The following is a 24999-nucleotide window of genomic DNA, read 5'->3' as shown; positions in this document are numbered from 1 at the left end:
GCTGCTTTAAGAACGCCTTCTTCTTCCTCGCGTCCTTCTCGCTTCGCTCTAGCTGCATGGAGTACAGCACAGCGAAGGAGTGAGGACGGGCACTGCCCCAGCTTTTGCCCTGGCGTGCAACGGCTGTGTGCTGCTTTTCCAAGCAGCAAGAGCACTGGGGAGTGAAAGCGATTGTGAAGGAGCTCTTTGGCTGCTCGTGTGCTCTTCGCTGCACTGCGCCGCTCGCAAGGGGCTTCGTTCTTCGCCTTCTGCCGTCCGGAGTGAGCTGAACTCCAGCGGTCAGTTTCAGCTCTGCCCAACAGCGTGTCCTCAGTTCTGCGGACAAGCACGCCCTGTTGCCTTGGCTCCGAGTGCAAAGTCCCGAGCGAGCACTCACTCAGTGCAATGCACCCAGAAAGACGCTCTCGCTCGTCTTTCAAGGAGCGATTCCTAACAGCAGAAGCAGCAGAAGCACAAACTGGATGACGAGAAGGGACAATGTAGAACACGTCTCTATCCTGGCACATTTTCGTGTGCGATATGTCCCTCCGGGTCTTCGGTCCTTGCGAAGCTCTATGTACTGCGAGCGCTGCTACTTGCAGGTGAGAAGGACCGTGGAGCTAGCAGCGAATTCGGAGAGCGCCAAGCACGAAGTCAAGAAGCGAGACGTGTCCCTGCAATGCGGTGCTAAGAGCAGCTTCCTCGCGGCGGGGGCGAGCTCCGGCCACAAGACATTCTCGTCCTGGCAACGGATCTCTGTGAAGGGCGTAGGCGAAAAGCTTTCGTTTTCCATTCGAACTGCGAGAGAGGCAGACTGTTGCACGGAGCTCTGAGAACAAAGGTGCACGCCCTCGGCGGGCTTGGGCAGAAGCAGCGTTCTCGAGCTCTTGGCTGCCGGCACACTGCCGGCTGTGGGGCGCCCTTGCAGCGGCTTCTGGCCCCCGGCAAGTGAAAGCGGCGCCAGGCGCGGGCGAGGGCGAGGGCGAGGGCGTTGAACGAAGCGGCACAAGTCCCGTGGTTGTGTGCACCACGTTACAGGCTACTAGGAGAGGAAGGTGGTTGACTCTCGCTTGCCTTCCCAAGTGCCCTTAGCAGTCGGAAGGAGCAAGCTGAAGCACTGCTGCTTGTGCTGCTCCTTGGTTCCCTTGCAGCCCGCTGGGAAAGCATTGGCGGTTACTTCTATGCTCCGAGCTGCACACACACAGCACCACGGTAAGTGCCTCGGAGAAGGGAAATGCAGAGTGCAGCGAGGAGCTGGACGTGGCTTAGGTGCAGTAAGTAGAAGGTGAACCTAGGCACTGCCTCTTCAATCTGGCCGCCTCTGCTCTGGTAGCAACTTTTGCAAGTCGGCAGAGGGAGCCGCGAGTATGTAGAACGGAGGGCAGCGAGACGCCGTGTGTTATGCACCCTTTCCGGGCTGCTGCCGGGGGGCTGCTTTAAGAACGCCTTCTTCTTTCTCGCGTCCTTCTCGCTTCGCTCTAGCTGCATGGAGTACAGCACAGCGAAGGAGTGAGGACGGGCACTGCCCCAGCTTTTGCCCTGGCGTGCAACGGCTGTGTGCTGCTTTTCCAAGCAGCAAGTGCACTGAGAAGTGAAAACGATTGTGAAGGAGCTCTTTGGCTGCTCGTGTGCTCTTCGCTGCACTGCGCCGCTCGCAAGGGGCTTCGTTCTTCGCCTTCTGCCGTCCGGAGTGAGCTGAACTCCAGCGGTCAGTTTCAGCTCTGCCCAACAGCGTGTCCTCAGTTCTGCGGACAAGCACGCCCTGTTGCCTTGGCTCCGAGTGCAAAGTCCCGAGCGAGCACTCACTCAGTGCAATGCACCCAGAAAGACGCTCTCGCTCGTCTTTCAAGGAGCGATTCCTAACAGCAGAAGCAGCAGAAGCACAAACTGGATGACGAGAAGGGACAATGTAGAACACGTCTCTGTCCTGGCACATTTTCGTGTGCGATATGTCCCTCCGGGTCTTCGGTCCTTGCGAAGCTCTATGTACTGCGAGCGCTGCTACTTGCAGGTGAGAAGGACCGTGGAGCTAGCAGCGAATTCGGAGAGCGCCAAGCACGAAGTCAAGAAGCGAGACGTGTCCCTGCAATGCGGTGCTAAGAGCAGCTTCCTCGCGGCGGGGGCGAGCTCCGGCCACAAGACATTCTCGTCCTGTCAACGGATCTCTGTGAAGGGCGTAGGCGAAAAGCTTTCGTTTTCCATTCGAACTGCGAGAGAGGCAGACTGTTACACGGAGCTCTGAGAACAAAGGTGCACGCCCTAGGCGGGCTTGGGCAGAAGCAGCGTTCTCGAGCTCTTGGCTGCCGGCACACTGCCGGCTGTGGGGCGCCCTTGCAGCGGCTTCTGGCCCCCGGCAAGTGAAAGCGGCGCCAGGCGCGGGCGAGGGCGGTGAACGAAGCGGCACAAGTCCCGTGCTTGTGTGCACCACGTTACAGGCTACTAGGAGAGGAAGGTGGTTGACTCTCGCTTGCCTTCCCACGTGCCCTTAGCAGTCGGAAGGAGCAAGCTGAAGCACTGCTGCTTGTGCTGCTCCTTGGTTCCCTTGCAGCCCGCTCTGAAAGCATTGGCGGTCACTTCTATGCTCCGAGTTGCACACAGCACCACGGTAAGTGCCTCGGAGAAGGGAAATGCAGAGTGCAGCGAGGAGCTGGACGTGGCTTAGGTGCAGTAAGTAGAAGGTGAACCTAGGCACTGCCTCTTCAATCTGGCCGCCTCTGCTCTGGTAGCAACTTTTGCAAGTCGGCAGAGGGAGCCGCGAGTGTGTAGAATGGAGGGCAGCGAGACGCCGTGTGTTATGCGCCCTTTCAGGGCTGCTGCCAGGGGGCTACTTTAAGAACGCCTTCTTCTTCCTCGCGTCCTTCTCGCTTCGCTTTCGCTGCATGGAGTACAGCACAGCGAAGGAGTGAGGACGGGCACTGCCCCAGCTTTTGCCCTGGCGTGCAACGGCTGTGTGCTGCTTTTCCAAGCAGCAAGAGCACTGGGGAGTGAAAGCGATTGTGAAGGAGCTCTTTGGCTGCTCGTGTGCTCTTCGCTGCACTGCGCCGCTCGCAAGGGGCTTCGTTCTTCGCCTTCTGCCGTCCGGAGTGAGCTGAACTCCAGCGGTCAGTTTCAGCTCTGCCCAACAGCGTGTCCTCAGTTCTGCGGACAAGCACGCCCTGTTGCCTTGGCTCCGAGTGCAAAGTCCCGAGCGAGCACTCACTCAGTGCAATGCACCCAGAAAGACGCTCTCGCTCGTCTTTCAAGGAGCGATTCCTAACAGCAGAAGCAGCAGAAGCACAAACTGGATGACGAGAAGGGACAATGTAGAACACGTCTCTATCCTGGCACATTTTCGTGTGCGATATGTCCCTCCGGGTCTTCGGTCCTTGCGAAGCTCTATGTACTGCGAGCGCTGCTACTTGCAGGTGAGAAGGACCGTGGAGCTAGCAGCGAATTCGGAGAGCGCCAAGCACGAAGTCAAGAAGCGAGACGTGTCCCTGCAATGCGGTGCTAAGAGCAGCTTCCTCGCGGCGGGGGCGAGCTCCGGCCACAAGACATTCTCGTCCTGGCAACGGATCTCTGTGAAGGGCGTAGGCGAAAAGCTTTCGTTTTCCATTCGAACTGCGAGAGAGGCAGACTGTTGCACGGAGCTCTGAGAACAAAGGTGCACGCCCTCGGCGGGCATGGGCAGAAGCAGCGTTCTCGAGCTCTTGGCTGCCGGCACACTGCCGGCTGTGGGGCGCCCTTGCAGCGGCTTCTGGCCCCCGGCAAGTGAAAGCGGCGCCAGGCGCGGGCGAGGGCGAGGGCGAGGGCGGTGAACGAAGCGGCACAAGTCCCGTGGTTGTGTGCACCACGTTACAGGCTACTAGGAGAGGAAGGTGGTTGACTCTCGCTTGCCTTCCCAAGTGCCCTTAGCAGTCGGAAGGAGCAAGCTGAAGCACTGCTGCTTGTGCTGCTCCTTGGTTCCCTTGCAGCCCGCTGGGAAAGCATTGGCGGTTACTTCTATGCTCCGAGCTGCACACACACAGCACCACGGTAAGTGCCTCGGAGAAGGGAAATGCAGAGTGCAGCGAGGAGCTGGACGTGGCTTAGGTGCAGTAAGTAGAAGGTGAACCTAGGCACTGCCTCTTCAATCTGGCCGCCTCTGCTCTGGTAGCAACTTTTGCAAGTCGGCAGAGGGAGCCGCGAGTATGTAGAACGGAGGGCAGCGAGACGCCGTGTGTTATGCGCCCTTTCCGGGCTGCTGCCGGGGGGCTGCTTTAAGAACGCCTTCTTCTTCCTCGCGTCCTTCTCGCTTCGCTCTAGCTGCATGGAGTACAGCACAGCGAAGGAGTGAGGACGGGCACTGCCCCAGCTTTTGCCCTGGCGTGCAACGGCTGTGTGCTGCTTTTCCAAGCAGCAAGAGCACTGGGGAGTGAAAGCGATTGTGAAGGAGCTCTTTGGCTGCTCGTGTGCTCTTCGCTGCACTGCGCCGCTCGCAAGGGGCTTCGTTCTTCGCCTTCTGCCGTCCGGAGTGAGCTGAACTCCAGCGGTCAGTTTCAGCTCTGCCCAACAGCGTGTCCTCAGTTCTGCGGACAAGCACGCCCTGTTGCCTTGGCTCCGAGTGCAAAGTCCCGAGCGAGCACTCACTCAGTGCAATGCACCCAGAAAGACGCTCTCGCTCGTCTTTCAAGGAGCGATTCCTAACAGCAGAAGCAGCAGAAGCACAAACTGGATGACGAGAAGGGACAATGTAGAACACGTCTCTATCCTGGCACATTTTCGTGTGCGATATGTCCCTCCGGGTCTTCGGTCCTTGCGAAGCTCTATGTATTGCGAGCGCTGCTACTTGCAGGTGAGAAGGACCGTGGAGCTAGCAGCGAATTCGGAGAGCGCCAAGCACGAAGTCAAGAAGCGAGACGTGTCCCTGCAATGCGGTGCTAAGAGCAGCTTCCTCGCGGCGGGGGCGAGCTCCGGCCACAAGACATTCTCGTCCTGTCAACGGATCTCTGTGAAGGGCGTAGGCGAAAAGCTTTCGTTTTCCATTCGAACTGCGAGAGAGGCAGACTGTTGCACGGAGCTCTGAGAACAAAGGTGCACGCCCTAGGCGGGCTTGGGCAGAAGCAGCGTTCTCGAGCTCTTGGCTGCCGGCACACTGCCGGCTGTGGGGCGCCCTTGCAGCGGCTTCTGGCCCCCGGCAAGTGAAAGCGGCGCCAGGCGCGGGCGAGGGCGAGGGCGAGGGCGGTGAACGAAGCGGCACAAGTCCCGTGGTTGTGTGCACCACGTTACAGGCTACTAGGAGAGGAAGGTGGTTGACTCTCGCTTGCCTTCCCAAGTGCCCTTAGCAGTCGGAAGGAGCAAGCTGAAGCACTGCTGCTTGTGCTGCTCCTTGGTTCCCTTGCAGCCCGCTGGGAAAGCATTGGCGGTTACTTCTATGCTCCGAGCTGCACACACACAGCACCACGGTAAGTGCCTCGGAGAAGGGAAATGCAGAGTGCAGCGAGGAGCTGGACGTGGCTTAGGTGCAGTAAGTAGAAGGTGAACCTAGGCACTGCCTCTTCAATCTGGCCGCCTCTGCTCTGGTAGCAACTTTTGCAAGTCGGCAGAGGGAGCCGCGAGTATGTAGAACGGAGGGCAGCGAGACGCCGTGTGTTATGCGCCCTTTCCGGGCTGCTGCCGGGGGGCTGCTTTAAGAACGCCTTCTTCTTCCTCGCGTCCTTCTCGCTTCGCTCTAGCTGCATGGAGTACAGCACAGCGAAGGAGTGAGGACGGGCACTGCCCCAGCTTTTGCCCTGGCGTGCAACGGCTGTGTGCTGCTTTTCCAAGCAGCAAGAGCACTGGGGAGTGAAAGCGATTGTGAAGGAGCTCTTTGGCTGCTCGTGTGCTCTTCGCTGCACTGCGCCGCTCGCAAGGGGCTTCGTTCTTCGCCTTCTGCCGTCCGGAGTGAGCTGAACTCCAGCGGTCAGTTTCAGCTCTGCCCAACAGCGTGTCCTCAGTTCTGCGGACAAGCACGCCCTGTTGCCTTGGCTCCGAGTGCAAAGTCCCGAGCGAGCACTCACTCAGTGCAATGCACCCAGAAAGACGCTCTCGCTCGTCTTTCAAGGAGCGATTCCTAACAGCAGAAGCAGCAGAAGCACAAACTGGATGACGAGAAGGGACAATGTAGAACACGTCTCTATCCTGGCACATTTTCGTGTGCGATATGTCCCTCCGGGTCTTCGGTCCTTGCGAAGCTCTATGTATTGCGAGCGCTGCTACTTGCAGGTGAGAAGGACCGTGGAGCTAGCAGCGAATTCGGAGAGCGCCAAGCACGAAGTCAAGAAGCGAGACGTGTCCCTGCAATGCGGTGCTAAGAGCAGCTTCCTCGCGGCGGGGGCGAGCTCCGGCCACAAGACATTCTCGTCCTGTCAACGGATCTCTGTGAAGGGCGTAGGCGAAAAGCTTTCGTTTTCCATTCGAACTGCGAGAGAGGCAGACTGTTGCACGGAGCTCTGAGAACAAAGGTGCACGCCCTAGGCGGGCTTGGGCAGAAGCAGCGTTCTCGAGCTCTTGGCTGCCGGCACACTGCCGGCTGTGGGGCGCCCTTGCAGCGGCTTCTGGCCCCCGGCAAGTGAAAGCGGCGCCAGGCGCGGGCGAGGGCGGTGAACGAAGCGGCACAAGTCCCGTGCTTGTGTGCACCACGTTACAGGCTACTAGGAGAGGAAGGTGGTTGACTCTCGCTTGCCTTCCCAAGTGCCCTTAGCAGTCGGAAGGAGCAAGCTGAAGCACTGCTGCTTGTGCTGCTCCTTGGTTCCCTTGCAGCCCGCTCTGAAAGCATTGGCGGTCGCTTCTAGGCGCCGAGTTGCACACAGCACCACGGTAAGTGCCGCGGAGAAGGGAAATGCAGAGTGCAGCGAGGAGCTGGACGTGGCTTAGGTGCAGTAAGTAGAAAGTGAACCTAGTCACTGCCTCTTCAATCTGGCCGCCTCTGCTCTGGTAGCAACTTTTGCAAGTCGGCAGAGGGAGCCGCGAGTGTGTAGAATGGAGGGCAGCGAGACGCCGTGTGTTATGCGCCCTTTCAGGGCTGCTGCCAGGGGGCTACTTTAAGAACGCCTTCTTCTTCCTCGCGTCCTTCTCGCTTCGCTTTCGCTGCATGGAGTACAGCACAGCGAAGGAGTGAGGACGGGCACTGCCCCAGCTTTTGCCCTGGCGTGCAACGGCTGTGTGCTGCTTTTCCAAGCAGCAAGAGCACTGGGGAGTGAAAGCGATTGTGAAGGAGCTCTTTGGCTGCTCGTGTGCTCTTCGCTGCACTGCGCCGCTCGCAAGGGGCTTCGTTCTTCGCCTTCTGCCGTCCGGAGTGAGCTGAACTCCAGCGGTCAGTTTCAGCTCTGCCCAACAGCGTGTCCTCAGTTCTGCGGACAAGCACGCCCTGTTGCCTTGGCTCCGAGTGCAAAGTCCCGAGCGAGCACTCACTCAGTGCAATGCACCCAGAAAGACGCTCTCGCTCGTTTTCAAGGAGCGATTCCTAACAGCAGAAGCAGCAGAAGCACAAACTGGATGACGAGTAGGGACAATGTAGAACACGTCTCTGTCCTGGCACATTTTCGTGTGCGATATGTCCCTCCGGGTCTTCGGTCCTTGCGAAGCTCTATGTACTGCGAGCGCTGCTACTTGCAGGTGAGAAGGACCGTGGAGCTAGCAGCGAATTCGGAGAGCGCCAAGCACGAAGTCAAGAAGCGAGACGTGTCCCTGCAATGCGGTGCTAAGAGCAGCTTCCTCGCGGCGGGGGCGAGCTCCGGCCACAAGACATTCTCGTCCTGTCAACGGATCTCTGTGAAGGGCGTAGGCGAAAAGCTTTCGTTTTCCATTCGAACTGCGAGAGAGGCAGACTGTTGCACGGAGCTCTGAGAACAAAGGTGCACGCCCTAGGCGGGCTTGGGCAGAAGCAGCGTTCTCGAGCTCTTGGCTGCCGGCACACTGCCGGCTGTGGGGCGCCCTTGCAGCGGCTTCTGGCCCCCGGCAAGTGAAAGCGGCGCCAGGCGCGGGCGAGGGCGGTGAACGAAGCGGCACAAGTCCCGTGCTTGTGTGCACCACGTTACAGGCTACTAGGAGAGGAAGGTGGTTGACTCTCGCTTGCCTTCCCACGTGCCCTTAGCAGTCGGAAGGAGCAAGCTGAAGCACTGCTGCTTGTGCTGCTCCTTGGTTCCCTTGCAGCCCGCTGTGAAAGCATTGGCGGTCACTTCTATGCTCCGAGTTGCACACAGCACCACGGTAAGTGCCTCGGAGAAGGGAAATGCAGAGTGCAGCGAGGAGCTGGACGTGGCTTAGGTGCAGTAAGTAGAAGGTGAACCTAGGCACTGCCTCTTCAATCTGGCCGCCTCTGCTCTGGTAGCAACTTTTGCAAGTCGGCAGAGGGAGCCGCGAGTATGTAGAACGGAGGGCAGCGAGACGCCGTGTGTTATGCACCCTTTCCGGGCTGCTGCCGGGGGGCTGCTTTAAGAACGCCTTCTTCTTTCTCGCGTCCTTCTCGCTTCGCTCTAGCTGCATGGACTACAACACAGCGAAGGAGTGAGGACGGGCACTGCCCCAGCTTTTGCCCTGGCGTGCAACGGCTGTGTGCTGCTTTTCCAAGCAGCAAGAGCACTGGGGAGTGAAAGCGATTGTGAAGGAGCTCTTTGGCTGCTCGTGTGCTCTTCGCTGCACTGCGCCGCTCGCAAGCGGCTTCGTTCTTCGCCTTCTGCCGTCCGGAGAGAGCTGAACTCCAGCGGTCAGTTTCAGCTCTGCCCAACAGCGTGTCCTCAGTTCTGCGGACAAGCACGCCCTGTTGCCTTGGCTCCGAGTGCAAAGTCCCTAGCGAGCACTCACTCAGTGCAATGCACCCAGAAAGACGCTCTCGCTCGTTTTCAAGGAGCGATTCCTAACAGCAGAAGCAGCAGAAGCACAAACTGGATGACGAGTAGGGACAATGTAGAACACGTCTCTGTCCTGGCACATTTTCGTGTGCGATATGTCCCTCCGGGTCTTCGGTCCTTGCGAAGCTCTATGTACTGCGAGCGCTGCTACTTGCAGGTGAGAAGGACCGTGGAGCTAGCAGCGAATTCGGAGAGCGCCAAGCACGAAGTCAAGAAGCGAGACGTGTCCCTGCAATGCGGTGCTAAGAGCAGCTTCCTCGCGGCGGGGGCGAGCTCCGGCCACAAGACATTCTCGTCCTGGCAACGGATCTCTGTGAAGGGCGTAGGCGAAAAGCTTTCGTTTTCCATTCGAACTGCGAGAGAGGCAGACTGTTGCACGGAGCTCTGAGAACAAAGGTGCACGCCCTCGGCGGGCTTGGGCAGAAGCAGCGTTCTCGAGCTCTTGGCTGCCGGCACACTGCCGGCTGTGGGGCGCCCTTGCAGAGGCTTCTGGCCCCCGGCAAGTGAAAGCGGCGCCAGGCGCGGGCGAGGGCGGTGAACGAAGCGGCACAAGTCCCGTGCTTGTGTGCACCACGTTACAGGCTACTAGGAGAGGAAGGTGGTTGACTCTCGCTTGCCTTCCCAAGTGCCCTTAGCAGTCGGAAGGAGCAAGCTGAAGCACTGCTGCTTGTGCTGCTCCTTGGTTCCCTTGCAGCCCGCTCTGAAAGCATTGGCGGTCGCTTCTAGGCGCCGAGTTGCACACAGCACCACGGTAAGTGCCGCGGAGAAGGGAAATGCAGAGTGCAGCGAGGAGCTGGACGTGGCTTAGGTGCAGTAAGTAGAAAGTGAACCTAGTCACTGCCTCTTCAATCTGGCCGCCTCTGCTCTGGTAGCAACTTTTGCAAGTCGGCAGAGGGAGCCGCGAGTGTGTAGAATGGAGGGCAGCGAGACGCCGTGTGTTATGCGCCCTTTTCGGGCTGCTGCTGGGGGGCTGCTTTAAGAACGCCTTCTTCTTTCTCGCGTCCTTCTCGCTTCGCTCTAGCTGCATGGACTACAACACAGCGAAGGAGTGAGGACAGGCACTGCCCCAGCTTTTGCCCTGGCGTGCAACGGCTGTGTGCTGCTTTTCCAAGCAGCAAGAGCACTGGGGAGTGAAAGCGATTGTGAAGGAGCTCTTTGGCTGCTCGTGTGCTCTTCGCTGCACTGCGCCGCTCGCAAGGGGCTTCGTTCTTCGCCTTCTGCCGTCCGGAGTGAGCTGAACTCCAGCGGTCAGTTTCAGCTCTGCCCAACAGCGTGTCCTCAGTTCTGCGGACAAGCACGCCCTGTTGCCTTTGCTCCGAGTGCAAAGTCCCTAGCGAGCACTCACTCCGTGCAATGCACCCAGAAAGACGCTCTCGCTCGTCTTTCAAGGAGCGATTCCTAACAGCAGAAGCAGCAGAAGCACAAACTGGATGACGAGTAGGGACAATGTAGAACACGTCTGTGTCCTGGCACATTTTCGTGTGCGATATGTCCCTCCGGGTCTTCGGTCCTTGCGAAGCTCTATGTACTGCGAGCGCTGCTACTTGCAGCTGAGAAGGACCGTGGGGCTAGCAGCGAATTCGGAGAGCGCCAAGCACGAAGTCAAGAAGCGAGACGTGTCCCTGCAATGCGGTGCTAAGAGCAGCTTCCTCGCGGCGGGGGCGAGCTCCGGCCACAAGACATTCTCGTCCTGGCAACGGATCTCTGGAAGGGCGTAGGCGAAAAGCTTTCGTTTTCCATTCGAACTGCGAGAGAGGCAGACTGTTGCACGGAGCTCTGAGAACAAAGGTGCACGCCCTCGGCGGGCTTGGGCAGAAGCAGCGTTCTCGAGCTCTTGGCTGCCGGCACACTGCCGGCTGTGGGGCGCCCTTGCAGCGGCTTCTGGCCCCCGGCAAGTGAAAGCGGCGCCAGGCGCGGGCGAGGGCGGTGAACGAAGCGGCACAAGTCCCGTGCTTGTGTGCACCACGTTACAGGCTACTAGGAGAGGAAGGTGGTTGACTCTCGCTTGCCTTCCCAAGTGCCCTTAGCAGTCGGAAGGAGCAAGCTGAAGCACTGCTGCTTGTGCTGCTCCTTGGTTCCCTTGCAGCCCGCTTGGAAAGCATTGGCGGTCACTTCTAGGCGCCGAGTTGCACACAGCACCACGGTAAGTGCCGCGGAGAAGGGAAATGCAGAGTGCAGCGAGGAGCTGGACGTGGCTTAGGTGCAGTAAGTAGAAAGTGAACCTAGTCACTGCCTCTTCAATCTGGCCGCCTCTGCTCTGGTAGCAACTTTTGCAAGTCGGCAGAGGGAGCCGCGAGTGTGTAGAATGGAGGGCAGCGAGACGCCGTGTGTTATGCGCCCTTTCAGGGCTGCTGCTGGGGGGCTGCTTTAAGAACGCCTTCTTCTTTCTCGCGTCCTTCTCGCTTCGCTCTAGCTGCATGGACTACAACACAGCGAAGGAGTGAGGACGGGCACTGCCCCAGCTTTTGCCCTGGCGTGCAACGGCTGTGTGCTGCTTTTCCAAGCAGCAAGAGCACTGGGGAGTGAAAGCGATTGTGAAGGAGCTCTTTGGCTGCTCGTGTGCTCTTCGCTGCACTGCGCCGCTCGCAAGCGGCTTCGTTCTTCGCCTTCTGCCGTCCGGAGAGAGCTGAACTCCAGCGGTCAGTTTCAGCTCTGCCCAACAGCGTGTCCTCAGTTCTGCGGACAAGCACGCCCTGTTGCCTTGGCTCCGAGTGCAAAGTCCCTAGCGAGCACTCACTCAGTGCAATGCACCCAGAAAGACGCTCTCGCTCGTCTTTCAAGGAGCGATTCCTAACAGCAGAAGCAGCAGAAGCACAAACTGGATGACGAGAAGGGACAATGTAGAACACGTCTCTGTCCTGGCACATTGCGGTGTGCGATATGTCCCTCCGGGTCTTCGGTCCTTGCGAAGCTCTATGTACTGCGAGCGCTGCTACTTGCAGGTGAGAAGGACCGTGGAGCTAGCAGCGAATTCGGAGAGCGCCAAGCACGAAGTCAAGAAGCGAGACGTGTCCCTGCAATGCGGTGCTAAGAGCAGCTTCCTCGCGGCGGGGGCGAGCTCCGGCCACAAGACATTCTCGTCCTGGCAACGGATCTCTGTGAAGGGCGTAGGCGAAAAGCTTTCGTTTTCCATTCGAACTGCGAGAGAGGCAGACTGTTGCACGGAGCTCTGAGAACAAAGGTGCACGCCCTCGGCGGGCTTGGGCAGAAGCAGCGTTCTCGAGCTCTTGGCTGCCGGCACACTGCCGGCTGTGGGGCGCCCTTGCAGCGGCTTCTGGCCCCCGGCAAGTGAAAGCGGCGCCAGGCGCGGGCGAGGGCGAGGGCGAGGGCGGTGAACGAAGCGGCACAAGTCCCGTGCTTGTGTGCACCACGTTACAGGCTACTAGGAGAGGAAGGTGGTTGACTCTCGCTTGCCTTCCCACGTGCCCTTAGCAGTCGGAAGGAGCAAGCTGAAGCACTGCTGCTTGTGCTGCTCCTTGGTTCCCTTGCAGCCCGCTGGGAAAGCATTGGCGGTTACTTCTATGCTCCGAGCTGCACACACACAGCACCACGGTAAGTGCCTCGGAGAAGGGAAATGCAGAGTGCAGCGAGGAGCTGGACGTGGCTTAGGTGCAGTAAGTAGAAAGTGAACCTAGTCACTGCCTCTTCAATCTGGCCGCCTCTGCTCTGGTAGCAACTTTTGCAAGTCGGCAGAGGGAGCCGCGAGTGTGTAGAATGGAGGGCAGCGAGACGCCGTGTGTTATGCGCCCTTTTCGGGCTGCTGCTGGGGGGCTGCTTTAAGAACGCCTTCTTCTTTCTCGCGTCCTTCTCGCTTCGCTCTAGCTGCATGGACTACAACACAGCGAAGGAGTGAGGACAGGCACTGCCCCAGCTTTTGCCCTGGCGTGCAACGGCTGTGTGCTGCTTTTCCAAGCAGCAAGAGCACTGGGGAGTGAAAGCGATTGTGAAGGAGCTCTTTGGCTGCTCGTGTGCTCTTCGCTGCACTGCGCCGCTCGCAAGGGGCTTCGTTCTTCGCCTTCTGCCGTCCGGAGTGAGCTGAACTCCAGCGGTCAGTTTCAGCTCTGCCCAACAGCGTGTCCTCAGTTCTGCGGACAAGCACGCCCTGTTGCCTTTGCTCCGAGTGCAAAGTCCCTAGCGAGCACTCACTCCGTGCAATGCACCCAGAAAGACGCTCTCGCTCGTCTTTCAAGGAGCGATTCCTAACAGCAGAAGCAGCAGAAGCACAAACTGGATGACGAGTAGGGACAATGTAGAACACGTCTGTGTCCTGGCACATTTTCGTGTGCGATATGTCCCTCCGGGTCTTCGGTCCTTGCGAAGCTCTATGTACTGCGAGCGCTGCTACTTACAGGTGAGAAGGACCGTGGGGCTAGCAGCGAATTCGGAGAGCGCCAAGCACGAAGTCAAGAAGCGAGACGTGTCCCTGCAATGCGGTGCTAAGAGCAGCTTCCTCGCGGCGGGGGCGAGCTCCGGCCACAAGACATTCTCGTCCTGGCAACGGATCTCTGGAAGGGCGTAGGCGAAAAGCTTTCGTTTTCCATTCGAACTGCGAGAGAGGCAGACTGTTGCACGGAGCTCTGAGAACAAAGGTGCACGCCCTCGGCGGGCTTGGGCAGAAGCAGCGTTCTCGAGCTCTTGGCTGCCGGCACACTGCCGGCTGTGGGGCGCCCTTGCAGCGGCTTCTGGCCCCCGGCAAGTGAAAGCGGCGCCAGGCGCGGGCGAGGGCGGTGAACGAAGCGGCACAAGTCCCGTGCTTGTGTGCACCACGTTACAGGCTACTAGGAGAGGAAGGTGGTTGACTCTCGCTTGCCTTCCCAAGTGCCCTTAGCAGTCGGAAGGAGCAAGCTGAAGCACTGCTGCTTGTGCTGCTCCTTGGTTCCCTTGCAGCCCGCTTGGAAAGCATTGGCGGTCACTTCTAGGCGCCGAGTTGCACACAGCACCACGGTAAGTGCCGCGGAGAAGGGAAATGCAGAGTGCAGCGAGGAGCTGGACGTGGCTTAGGTGCAGTAAGTAGAAAGTGAACCTAGTCACTGCCTCTTCAATCTGGCCGCCTCTGCTCTGGTAGCAACTTTTGCAAGTCGGCAGAGGGAGCCGCGAGTGTGTAGAATGGAGGGCAGCGAGACGCCGTGTGTTATGCGCCCTTTCAGGGCTGCTGCTGGGGGGCTGCTTTAAGAACGCCTTCTTCTTTCTCGCGTCCTTCTCGCTTCGCTCTAGCTGCATGGACTACAACACAGCGAAGGAGTGAGGACGGGCACTGCCCCAGCTTTTGCCCTGGCGTGCAACGGCTGTGTGCTGCTTTTCCAAGCAGCAAGAGCACTGGGGAGTGAAAGCGATTGTGAAGGAGCTCTTTGGCTGCTCGTGTGCTCTTCGCTGCACTGCGCCGCTCGCAAGCGGCTTCGTTCTTCGCCTTCTGCCGTCCGGAGAGAGCTGAACTCCAGCGGTCAGTTTCAGCTCTGCCCAACAGCGTGTCCTCAGTTCTGCGGACAAGCACGCCCTGTTGCCTTGGCTCCGAGTGCAAAGTCCCTAGCGAGCACTCACTCAGTGCAATGCACCCAGAAAGACGCTCTCGCTCGTCTTTCAAGGAGCGATTCCTAACAGCAGAAGCAGCAGAAGCACAAACTGGATGACGAGAAGGGACAATGTAGAACACGTCTCTGTCCTGGCACATTGCGGTGTGCGATATGTCCCTCCGGGTCTTCGGTCCTTGCGAAGCTCTATGTACTGCGAGCGCTGCTACTTGCAGGTGAGAAGGACCGTGGAGCTAGCAGCGAATTCGGAGAGCGCCAAGCACGAAGTCAAGAAGCGAGACGTGTCCCTGCAATGCGGTGCTAAGAGCAGCTTCCTCGCGGCGGGGGCGAGCTCCGGCCACAAGACATTCTCGTCCTGGCAACGGATCTCTGTGAAGGGCGTAGGCGAAAAGCTTTCGTTTTCCATTCGAACTGCGAGAGAGGCAGACTGTTGCACGGAGCTCTGAGAACAAAGGTGCACGCCCTCGGCGGGCTTGGGCAGAAGCAGCGTTCTCGAGCTCTTGGCTGCCGGCACACTGCCGGCTGTGGGGCGCCCTTGCAGCGGCTTCTGGCCCCCGGCAAGTGAAAGCGGCGCCAGGCGCGGGCGAGGGCGAGGGCGAGGGCGGTGAACGAAGCGGCACAAGTCCCGTGCTTGTGTGCACCACGTTACAGGCTACTAGGAGAGGAAGGTGGTTGACTCTCGCTTGCCTTCCCACGTGCCCTTAGCAGTCGGAAGGAGCAAGCTGAAGCACTGCTGCTTGTGCTGCTCCTTGGTTCCCTTGCAGCCCGCTGGGAAAGCATTGGCGGTTACTTCTATGCTCCGAGCTGCACACACACAGCACCACGGTAAGTGCCTCGGAGAAGGGAAATGCAGAGTGCAGCGAGGAGCTGGACGTGGCTTAGGTGCATTAAGTAGAAGGTGAACCTAGGCACTGCCTCTTCAATCTGGCCGCCTCTGCTCTGGTAGCAACTTTTGCAAGTCGGCAGAGGGAGCCGCGAGTATGTAGAAGGGAGGGCAGCGAGACGCCGTGTGTTATGCACCCTTTCCGGGCTGCTGCCGGGGGGCTGCTTTAAGAACGCCTTCTTCTTTCTCGCGTCCTTCTCGCTTCGCTCTAGCTGCATGGAGTACAGCACAGCGAAGGAGTGAGGACGGGCACTGCCCCAGCTTTTGCCCTGGCGTGCAACGGCTGTGTGCTGCTTTTCCAAGCAGCAAGTGCACTGAGAAGTGAAAACGATTGTGAAGGAGCTCTTTGGCTGCTCGTGTGCTCTTCGCTGCACTGCGCCGCTCGCAAGCGGCTTCGTTCTTCGCCTTCTGCCGTCCGGAGTGAGCTGAACTCCAGCGGTCAGTTTCAGCTCTGCCCAACAGCGTGTCCTCAGTTCTGCGGACAAGCACGCCCTGTTGCCTTGGCTCCGAGTGCAAAGTCCCTAGCGAGCACTCACTCAGTGCAATGCACCCAGAAAGACGCTCTCGCTCGTCTTTCAAGGAGCGATTCCTAACAGCAGAAGCAGCAGAAGCACAAACTGGATGACGAGAAGGGACAATGTAGAACACGTCTCTGTCCTGGCACATTTTCGTGTGCGATATGTCCCTCCGGGTCTTCGGTCCTTGCGAAGCTCTATGTACTGCGAGCGCTGCTACTTGCAGGTGAGAAGGACCGTGGAGCTAGCAGCGAATTCGGAGAGCGCCAAGCACGAAGTCAAGAAGCGAGACGTGTCCCTGCAATGCGGTGCTAAGAGCAGCTTCCTCGCGGCGGGGGCGAGCTCCGGCCACAAGACATTCTCGTCCTGGCAACGGATCTCTGGAAGGGCGTAGGCGAAAAGCTTTCGTTTTCCATTCGAACTGCGAGAGAGGCAGACTGTTGCACGGAGCTCTGAGAACAAAGGTGCACGCCCTCGGCGGGCTTGGGCAGAAGCAGCGTTCTCGAGCTCTTGGCTGCCGGCACACTGCCGGCTGTGGGGCGCCCTTGCAGAGGCTTCTGGCCCCCGGCAAGTGAAAGCGGCGCCAGGCGCGGGCGAGGGCGGTGAACGAAGCGGCACAAGTCCCGTGCTTGTGTGCACCACGTTACAGGCTACTAGGAGAGGAAGGTGGTTGACTCTCGCTTGCCTTCCCAAGTGCCCTTAGCAGTCGGAAGGAGCAAGCTGAAGCACTGCTGCTTGTGCTGCTCCTTGGTTCCCTTGCAGCCCGCTCTGAAAGCATTGGCGGTCGCTTCTAGGCGCCGAGTTGCACACAGCACCACGGTAAGTGCCGCGGAGAAGGGAAATGCAGAGTGCAGCGAGGAGCTGGACGTGGCTTAGGTGCAGTAAGTAGAAAGTGAACCTAGTCACTGCCTCTTCAATCTGGCCGCCTCTGCTCTGGTAGCAACTTTTGCAAGTCGGCAGAGGGAGCCGCGAGTGTGTAGAATGGAGGGCAGCGAGACGCCGTGTGTTATGCGCCCTTTCAGGGCTGCTGCTGGGGGGCTGCTTTAAGAACGCCTTCTTCTTTCTCGCGTCCTTCTCGCTTCGCTCTAGCTGCATGGACTACAACACAGCGAAGGAGTGAGGACGGGCACTGCCCCAGCTTTTGCCCTGGCGTGCAACGGCTGTGTGCTGCTTTTCCAAGCAGCAAGAGCACTGGGGAGTGAAAGCGATTGTGAAGGAGCTCTTTGGCTGCTCGTGTGCTCTTCGCTGCACTGCGCCGCTCGCAAGGGGCTTCGTTCTTCGCCTTCTGCCGTCCGGAGTGAGCTGAACTCCAGCGGTCAGTTTCAGCTCTGCCCAACAGCGTGTCCTCAGTTCTGCGGACAAGCACGCCCTGTTGCCTTGGCTCCGAGTGCAAAGTCCCGAGCGAGCACTCACTCCGTGCAATGCACCCAGAAAGACGCTCTCGCTCGTTTTCAAGGAGCGATTCCTAACAGCAGAAGCAGCAGAAGCACAAACTGGATGACGAGAAGGGACAATGTAGAACACGTCTCTGTCCTGGCACATTGCGGTGTGCGATATGTCCCTCCGGGTCTTCGGTCCTTGCGAAGCGCTATGTACTGCGAGCGCTGCTACTTGCAGGTGAGAAGGACCGTGGAGCTAGCAGCGAATTCGGAGAGCGCCAAGCACGAAGTCAAGAAGCGAGACGTGTCCCTGCAATGCGGTGCTAAGAGCAGCTTCCTCGCGGCGGGGGCGAGCTCCGGCCACAAGACATTCTCGTCCTGTCAACCGATCTCTGTGAAGGGCGTAGGCGAAAAGCTTTCGTTTTCCATTCGAACTGCGAGAGAGGCAGACTGTTGCACGGAGCTCTGAGAACAAAGGTGCACGCCCTAGGCGGGCTTGGGCAGAAGCAGCGTTCTCGAGCTCTTGGCTGCCGGCACACTGCCGGCTGTGGGGCGCCCTTGCAGCGGCTTCTGGCCCCCGGCAAGTGAAAGCGGCGCCAGGCGCGGGCGAGGGCGGTGAACGAAGCGGCACAAGTCCCGTGCTTGTGTGCACCACGTTACAGGCTACTAGGAGAGGAAGGTGGTTGACTCTCGCTTGCCTTCCCACGTGCCCTTAGCAGTCGGAAGGAGCAAGCTGAAGCACTGCTGCTTGTGCTGCTCCTTGGTTCCCTTGCAGCCCGCTCTGAAAGCATTGGCGGTCACTTCTATGCTCCGAGTTGCACACAGCACCACGGTAAGTGCCTCGGAGAAGGGAAATGCAGAGTGCAGCGAGGAGCTGGACGTGGCTTAGGTGCAGTAAGTAGAAGGTGAACCTAGGCACTGCCTCTTCAATCTGGCCGCCTCTGCTCTGGTAGCAACTTTTGCAAGTCGGCAGAGGGAGCCGCGAGTATGTAGAACGGAGGGCAGCGAGACGCCGTGTGTTATGCGCCCTTTCCGGGCTGCTGCCGGGGGGCTGCTTTAAGAACGCCTTCTTCTTTCTCGCGTCCTTCTCGCTTCGCTCTAGCTGCATGGAGTACAGCACAGCGAAGGAGTGAGGACGGGCACTGCCCCAGCTTTTGCCCTGGCGTGCAACGGCTGTGTGCTGCTTTTCCAAGCAGCAAGAGCACTGGGGAGTGAAAGCGATTGTGAAGGAGCTCTTTGGCTGCTCGTGTGCTCTTCGCTGCACTGCGCCGCTCGCAAGGGGCTTCGTTCTTCGCCTTCTGCCGTCCGGAGTGAGCTGAACTCCAGCGGTCAGTTTCAGCTCTGCCCAACAGCGTGTCCTCAGTTCTGCGGACAAGCACGCCCTGTTGCCTTGGCTCCGAGTGCAAAGTCCCGAGCGAGCACTCACTCAGTGCAATGCACCCAGAAAGACGCTCTCGCTCGTCTTTCAAGGAGCGATTCCTAACAGCAGAAGCAGCAGAGGCACAAACTGGATGACGAGAAGGGACAATGTAGAACACGTCTCTGTCCTGGCACATTGCGGTGTGCGATATGTCCCTCCGGGTCTTCGGTCCTTGCGAAGCTCTATGTACTGCGAGCGCTGCTACTTGCAGGTGAGAAGGACCGTGGAGCTAGCAGCGAATTCGGAGAGCGCCAAGCACGAAGTCAAGAAGCGAGACGTGTCCCTGCAATGCGGTGCTAAGAGCAGCTTCCTCGCGGCGGGGGCGAGCTCCGGCCACAAGACATTCTCGTCCTGGCAACGGATCTCTGTGAAGGGCGTAGGCGAAAAGCTTTCGTTTTCCATTCGAACTGCGAGAGAGGCAGACTGTTGCACGGAGCTCTGAGAACAAAGGTGCACGCCCTCGGCGGGCTTGGGCAGAAGCAGCGTTCTCGAGCTCTTGGCTGCCGGCACACTGCCGGCTGTGGGGCGCCCTTGCAGCGGCTTCTGGCCCCCGGCAAGTGAAAGCGGCGCCAGGCGCGGGCGAGGGCGGTGAACGAAGCGGCACAAGTCCCGTGCTTGTGTGCACCACGTTACAGGCTACTAGGAGAGGAAGGTGGTTGACTCTCGCTTGCCTTCCCAAGTGCCCTTAGCAGTCGGAAGGAGCAAGCTGAAGCACTGCTGCTTGTGCTGCTCCTTGGTTCCCTTGCAGCCCGCTCTGAAAGCATTGGCGGTCGCTTCTAGGCGCCGAGTTGCACACAGCACCACGGTAAGTGCCGCGGAGAAGGGAAATGCAGAGTGCAGCGAGGAGCTGGACGTGGCTTAGGTGCAGTAAGTAGAAAGTGAACCTAGTCACTGCCTCTTCAATCTGGCCGCCTCTGCTCTGGTAGCAACTTTTGCAAGTCGGCAGAGGGAGCCGCGAGTGTGTAGAATGGAGGGCAGCGAGACGCCGTGTGTTATGCGCCCTTTCAGGGCTGCTGCTGGGGGGCTGCTTTAAGAACGCCTTCTTCTTTCTCGCGTCCTTCTCGCTTCGCTCTAGCTGCATGGACTACAACACAGCGAAGGAGTGAGGACGGGCACTGCCCCAGCTTTTGCCCTGGCGTGCAACGGCTGTGTGCTGCTTTTCCAAGCAGCAAGAGCACTGGGGAGTGAAAGCGATTGTGAAGGAGCTCTTTGGCTGCTCGTGTGCTCTTCGCTGCACTGCGCCGCTCGCAAGGGGCTTCGTTCTTCGCCTTCTGCCGTCCGGAGTGAGCTGAACTCCAGCGGTCAGTTTCAGCTCTGCCCAACAGCGTGTCCTCAGTTCTGCGGACAAGCACGCCCTGTTGCCTTGGCTCCGAGTGCAAAGTCCCGAGCGAGCACTCACTCAGTGCAATGCACCCAGAAAGACGCTCTCGCTCGTCTTTCAAGGAGCGATTCCTAACAGCAGAAGCAGCAGAAGCACAAACTGGATGACGAGAAGGGACAATGTAGAACACGTCTCTATCCTGGCACATTTTCGTGTGCGATATGTCCCTCCGGGTCTTCGGTCCTTGCGAAGCTCTATGTACTGCGAGCGCTGCTACTTGCAGGTGAGAAGGACCGTGGAGCTAGCAGCGAATTCGGAGAGCGCCAAGCACGAAGTCAAGAAGCGAGACGTGTCCCTGCAATGCGGTGCTAAGAGCAGCTTCCTCGCGGCGGGGGCGAGCTCCGGCCACAAGACATTCTCGTCCTGGCAACGGATCTCTGTGAAGGGCGTAGGCGAAAAGCTTTCGTTTTCCATTCGAACTGCGAGAGAGGCAGACTGTTGCACGGAGCTCTGAGAACAAAGGTGCACGCCCTCGGCGGGCTTGGGCAGAAGCAGCGTTCTCGAGCTCTTGGCTGCCGGCACACTGCCGGCTGTGGGGCGCCCTTGCAGCGGCTTCTGGCCCCCGGCAAGTGAAAGCGGCGCCAGGCGCGGGCGAGGGCGGTGAACGAAGCGGCACAAGTCCCGTGCTTGTGTGCACCACGTTACAGGCTACTAGGAGAGGAAGGTGGTTGACTCTCGCTTGCCTTCCCAAGTGCCCTTAGCAGTCGGAAGGAGCAAGCTGAAGCACTGCTGCTTGTGCTGCTCCTTGGTTCCCTTGCAGCCCGCTCTGAAAGCATTGGCGGTCACTTCTATGCTCCGAGTTGCACACACACAGCACCACGGTAAGTGCCTCGGAGAAGGGAAATGCAGAGTGCAGCGAGGAGCTGGACGTGGCTTAGGTGCAGTAAGTAGAAGGTGAACCTAGGCACTGCCTCTTCAATCTGGCCGCCTCTGCTCTGGTAGCAACTTTTGCAAGTCGGCAGAGGGAGCCGCGAGTATGTAGAACGGAGGGCAGCGAGACGCCGTGTGTTATGCACCCTTTCCGGGCTGCTGCTGGGGGGCTGCTTTAAGAACGCCTTCTTCTTTCTCGCGTCCTTCTCGCTTCGCTCTAGCTGCATGGACTACAACACAGCGAAGGAGTGAGGACGGGCACTGCCCCAGCTTTTGCCCTGGCGTGCAACGGCTGTGTGCTGCTTTTCCAAGCAGCAAGTGCACTGAGAAGTGAAAACGATTGTGAAGGAGCTCTTTGGCTGCTCGTGTGCCCTTCGCTGCACTGCGCCGCTCGCAAGCGGCTTCGTTCTTCGCCTTCTGCCGTCCGGAGAGAGCTGAACTCCAGCGGTCAGTTTCAGCTCTGCCCAACAGCGTGTCCTCAGTTCTGCGGACAAGCACGCCTTGTTGCCTTGGCTCCGAGTGCAAAGTCCCTAGCGAGCACTCACTCAGTGCAATGCACCCAGAAAGACGCTCTCGCTCGTCTTTCAAGGAGCGATTCCTAACAGCAGAAGCAGCAGAAGCACAAACTGGATGACGAGAAGGGACAATGTAGAACACGTCTCTGTCCTGGCGCGTTTTCGTGTGCGATATGTCCCTCCGGGTCTTCGGTCCTTGCGAAGCTCTATGTACTGCGAGCGCTGCTACTTGCAGGTGAGAAGGACCGTGGAGCTAGCAGCGAATTCGGAGAGCGCCAAGCACGAAGTCAAGAAGCGAGACGTGTCCCTGCAATGCGGTGCTAAGAGCAGCTTCCTCGCGGCGGGGGCGAGCTCCGGCCACAAGACATTCTCGCCCTGGCAACGGATCTCTGTGAAGGGCGTAGGCGAAAAGCTTTCGTTTTCCATTCGAACTGCGAGAGAGGCAGACTGTTACACGGAGCTCTGAGAACAAAGGTGCACGCCCTAGGCGGGCTTGGGCAGAAGCAGCGTTCTCGAGCTCTTGGCTGCCGGCACACTGCCGGCTGTGGGGCGCCCTTGCAGCGGCTTCTGGCCCCCGGCAAGTGAAAGCGGCGCCAGGCGCGGGCGAGGGCGGTGAACGAAGCGGCACAAGTCCCGTGCTTGTGTGCACCACGTTACAGGCTACTAGGAGAGGAAGGTGGTTGACTCTCGCTTGCCTTCCCAAGTGCCCTTAGCAGTCGGAAGGAGCAAGCTGAAGCACTGCTGCTTGTGCTGCTCCTTGGTTCCCTTGCAGCCCGCTTGGAAAGCATTGGCGGTCACTTCTAGGCGCCGAGTTGCACACAGCACCACGGTAAGTGCCGCGGAGAAGGGAAATGCAGAGTGCAGCGAGGAGCTGGACGTGGCTTAGGTGCAGTAAGTAGAAAGTGAACCTAGTCACTGCCTCTTCAATCTGGCCGCCTCTGCTCTGGTAGCAACTTTTGCAAGTCGGCAGAGGGAGCCGCGAGTGTGTAGAACGGAGGGCAGCGAGACGCCGTGTGTTATGCGCCCTTTCAGGGCTGCTGCCAGGGGGCTACTTTAAGAACGCCTTCTTCTTCCTCGCGTCCTTCTCGCTTCGCTCTAGCTGCATGGAGTACAGCACAGCGAAGGAGTGAGGACGGGCACTGCCCCAGCTTTTGCCCTGGCGTGCAACGGCTGTGTGCTGCTTTTCCAAGCAGCAAGAGCACTGGGGAGTGAAAGCGATTGTGAAGGAGCTCTTTGGCTGCTCGTGTGCTCTTCGCTGCACTGCGCCGCTCGCAAGGGGCTTCGTTCTTCGCCTTCTGCCGTCCGGAGTGAGCTGAACTCCAGCGGTCAGTTTCAGCTCTGCCCAACAGCGTGTCCTCAGTTCTGCGGACAAGCACGCCCTGTTGCCTTGGCTCCGAGTGCAAAGTCCCGAGCGAGCACTCACTCAGTGCAATGCACCCAGAAAGACGCTCTCGCTCGTCTTTCAAGGAGCGATTCCTAACAGCAGAAGCAGCAGAAGCACAAACTGGATGACGAGAAGGGACAATGTAGAACACGTCTCTATCCTGGCACATTTTCGTGTGCGATATGTCCCTCCGGGTCTTCGGTCCTTGCGAAGCTCTATGTACTGCGAGCGCTGCTACTTGCAGGTGAGAAGGACCGTGGAGCTAGCAGCGAATTCGGAGAGCGCCAAGCACGAAGTCAAGAAGCGAGACGTGTCCCTGCAATGCGGTGCTAAGAGCAGCTTCCTCGCGGCGGGGGCGAGCTCCGGCCACAAGACATTCTCGTCCTGGCAACGGATCTCTGTGAAGGGCGTAGGCGAAAAGCTTTCGTTTTCCATTCGAACTGCGAGAGAGGCAGACTGTTGCACGGAGCTCTGAGAACAAAGGTGCACGCCCTAGGCGGGCTTGGGCAGAAGCAGCGTTCTCGAGCTCTTGGCTGCCGGCACACTGCCGGCTGTGGGGCGCCCTTGCAGCGGCTTCTGGCCCCCGGCAAGTGAAAGCGGCGCCAGGCGCGGGCGAGGGCGGTGAACGAAGCGGCACAAGTCCCGTGCTTGTGTGCACCACGTTACAGGCTACTAGGAGAGGAAGGTGGTTGACTCTCGCTTGCCTTCCCAAGTGCCCTTAGCAGTCGGAAGGAGCAAGCTGAAGCACTGCTGCTTGTGCTGCTCCTTGGTTCCCTTGCAGCCCGCTCTGAAAGCATTGGCGGTCGCTTCTAGGCGCCGAGTTGCACACAGCACCACGGTAAGTGCCGCGGAGAAGGGAAATGCAGAGTGCAGCGAGGAGCTGGACGTGGCTTAGGTGCAGTAAGTAGAAAGTGAACCTAGTCACTGCCTCTTCAATCTGGCCGCCTCTGCTCTGGTAGCAACTTTTGCAAGTCGGCAGAGGGAGCCGCGAGTGTGTAGAATGGAGGGCAGCGAGACGCCGTGTGTTATGCGCCCTTTCAGGGCTGCTGCTGGGGGGCTGCTTTAAGAACGCCTTCTTCTTTCTCGCGTCCTTCTCGCTTCGCTCTAGCTGCATGGACTACAACACAGCGAAGGAGTGAGGACGGGCACTGCCCCAGCTTTTGCCCTGGCGTGCAACGGCTGTGTGCTGCTTTTCCAAGCAGCAAGAGCACTGGGGAGTGAAAGCGATTGTGAAGGAGCTCTTTGGCTGCTCGTGTGCTCTTCGCTGCACTGCGCCGCTCGCAAGCGGCTTCGTTCTTCGCCTTCTGCCGTCCGGAGAGAGCTGAACTCCAGCGGTCAGTTTCAGCTCTGCCCAACAGCGTGTCCTCAGTTCTGCGGACAAGCACGCCCTGTTGCCTTGGCTCCGAGTGCAACGTCCCTAGCGAGCACTCACTCAGTGCAATGCACCCAGAAAGACGCTCTCGCTCGTCTTTCAAGGAGCGATTCTTAACAGCAGAAGCAGCAGAAGCACAAACTGGATGACGAGAAGGGACAATGTAGAACACGTCTCTGTCCTGGCACATTTTCGTGTGCGATATGTCCCTCCGGGTCTTCGGTCCTTGCGAAGCTCTATGTACTGCGAGCGCTGCTACTTGCAGGTGAGAAGGACCGTGGAGCTAGCAGCGAATTCGGAGAGCGCCAAGCACGAAGTCAAGAAGCGAGACGTGTCCCTGCAATGCGGTGCTAAGAGCAGCTTCCTCGCGGCGGGGGCGAGCTCCGGCCACAAGACATTCTCGTCCTGGCAACGGATCTCTGTGAAGGGCGTAGGCGAAAAGCTTTCGTTTTCCATTCGAACTGCGAGAGAGGCAGACTGTTGCACGGAGCTCTGAGAACAAAGGTGCACGCCCTCGGCGGGCTTGGGCAGAAGCAGCGTTCTCGAGCTCTTGGCTGCCGGCACACTGCCGGCTGTGGGGCGCCCTTGCAGCGGCTTCTGGCCCCCGGCAAGTGAAAGCGGCGCCAGGCGCGGGCGAGGGCGGTGAACGAAGCGGCACAAGTCCCGTGCTTGTGTGCACCACGTTACAGGCTACTAGGAGAGGAAGGTGGTTGACTCTCGCTTGCCTTCCCAAGTGCCCTTAGCAGTCGGAAGGAGCAAGCTGAAGCACTGCTGCTTGTGCTGCTCCTTGGTTCCCTTGCAGCCCGCTCTGAAAGCATTGGCGGTCACTTCTAGGCGCCGAGTTGCACACAGCACCACGGTAAGTGCCGCGGAGAAGGGAAATGCAGAGTGCAGCGAGGAGCTGGACGTGGCTTAGGTGCAGTA

The sequence above is a fragment of the Sturnus vulgaris genome, chromosome W (assembly GCF_052056855.1).
Source record: "Sturnus vulgaris isolate bStuVul1 chromosome W, bStuVul1.hap1, whole genome shotgun sequence".
NCBI lineage: Eukaryota > Metazoa > Chordata > Aves > Passeriformes > Sturnidae > Sturnus > Sturnus vulgaris.
The sequence above is the reverse complement of the archived record's forward strand: the minus strand, read 5'-3'. Positions refer to the sequence as shown.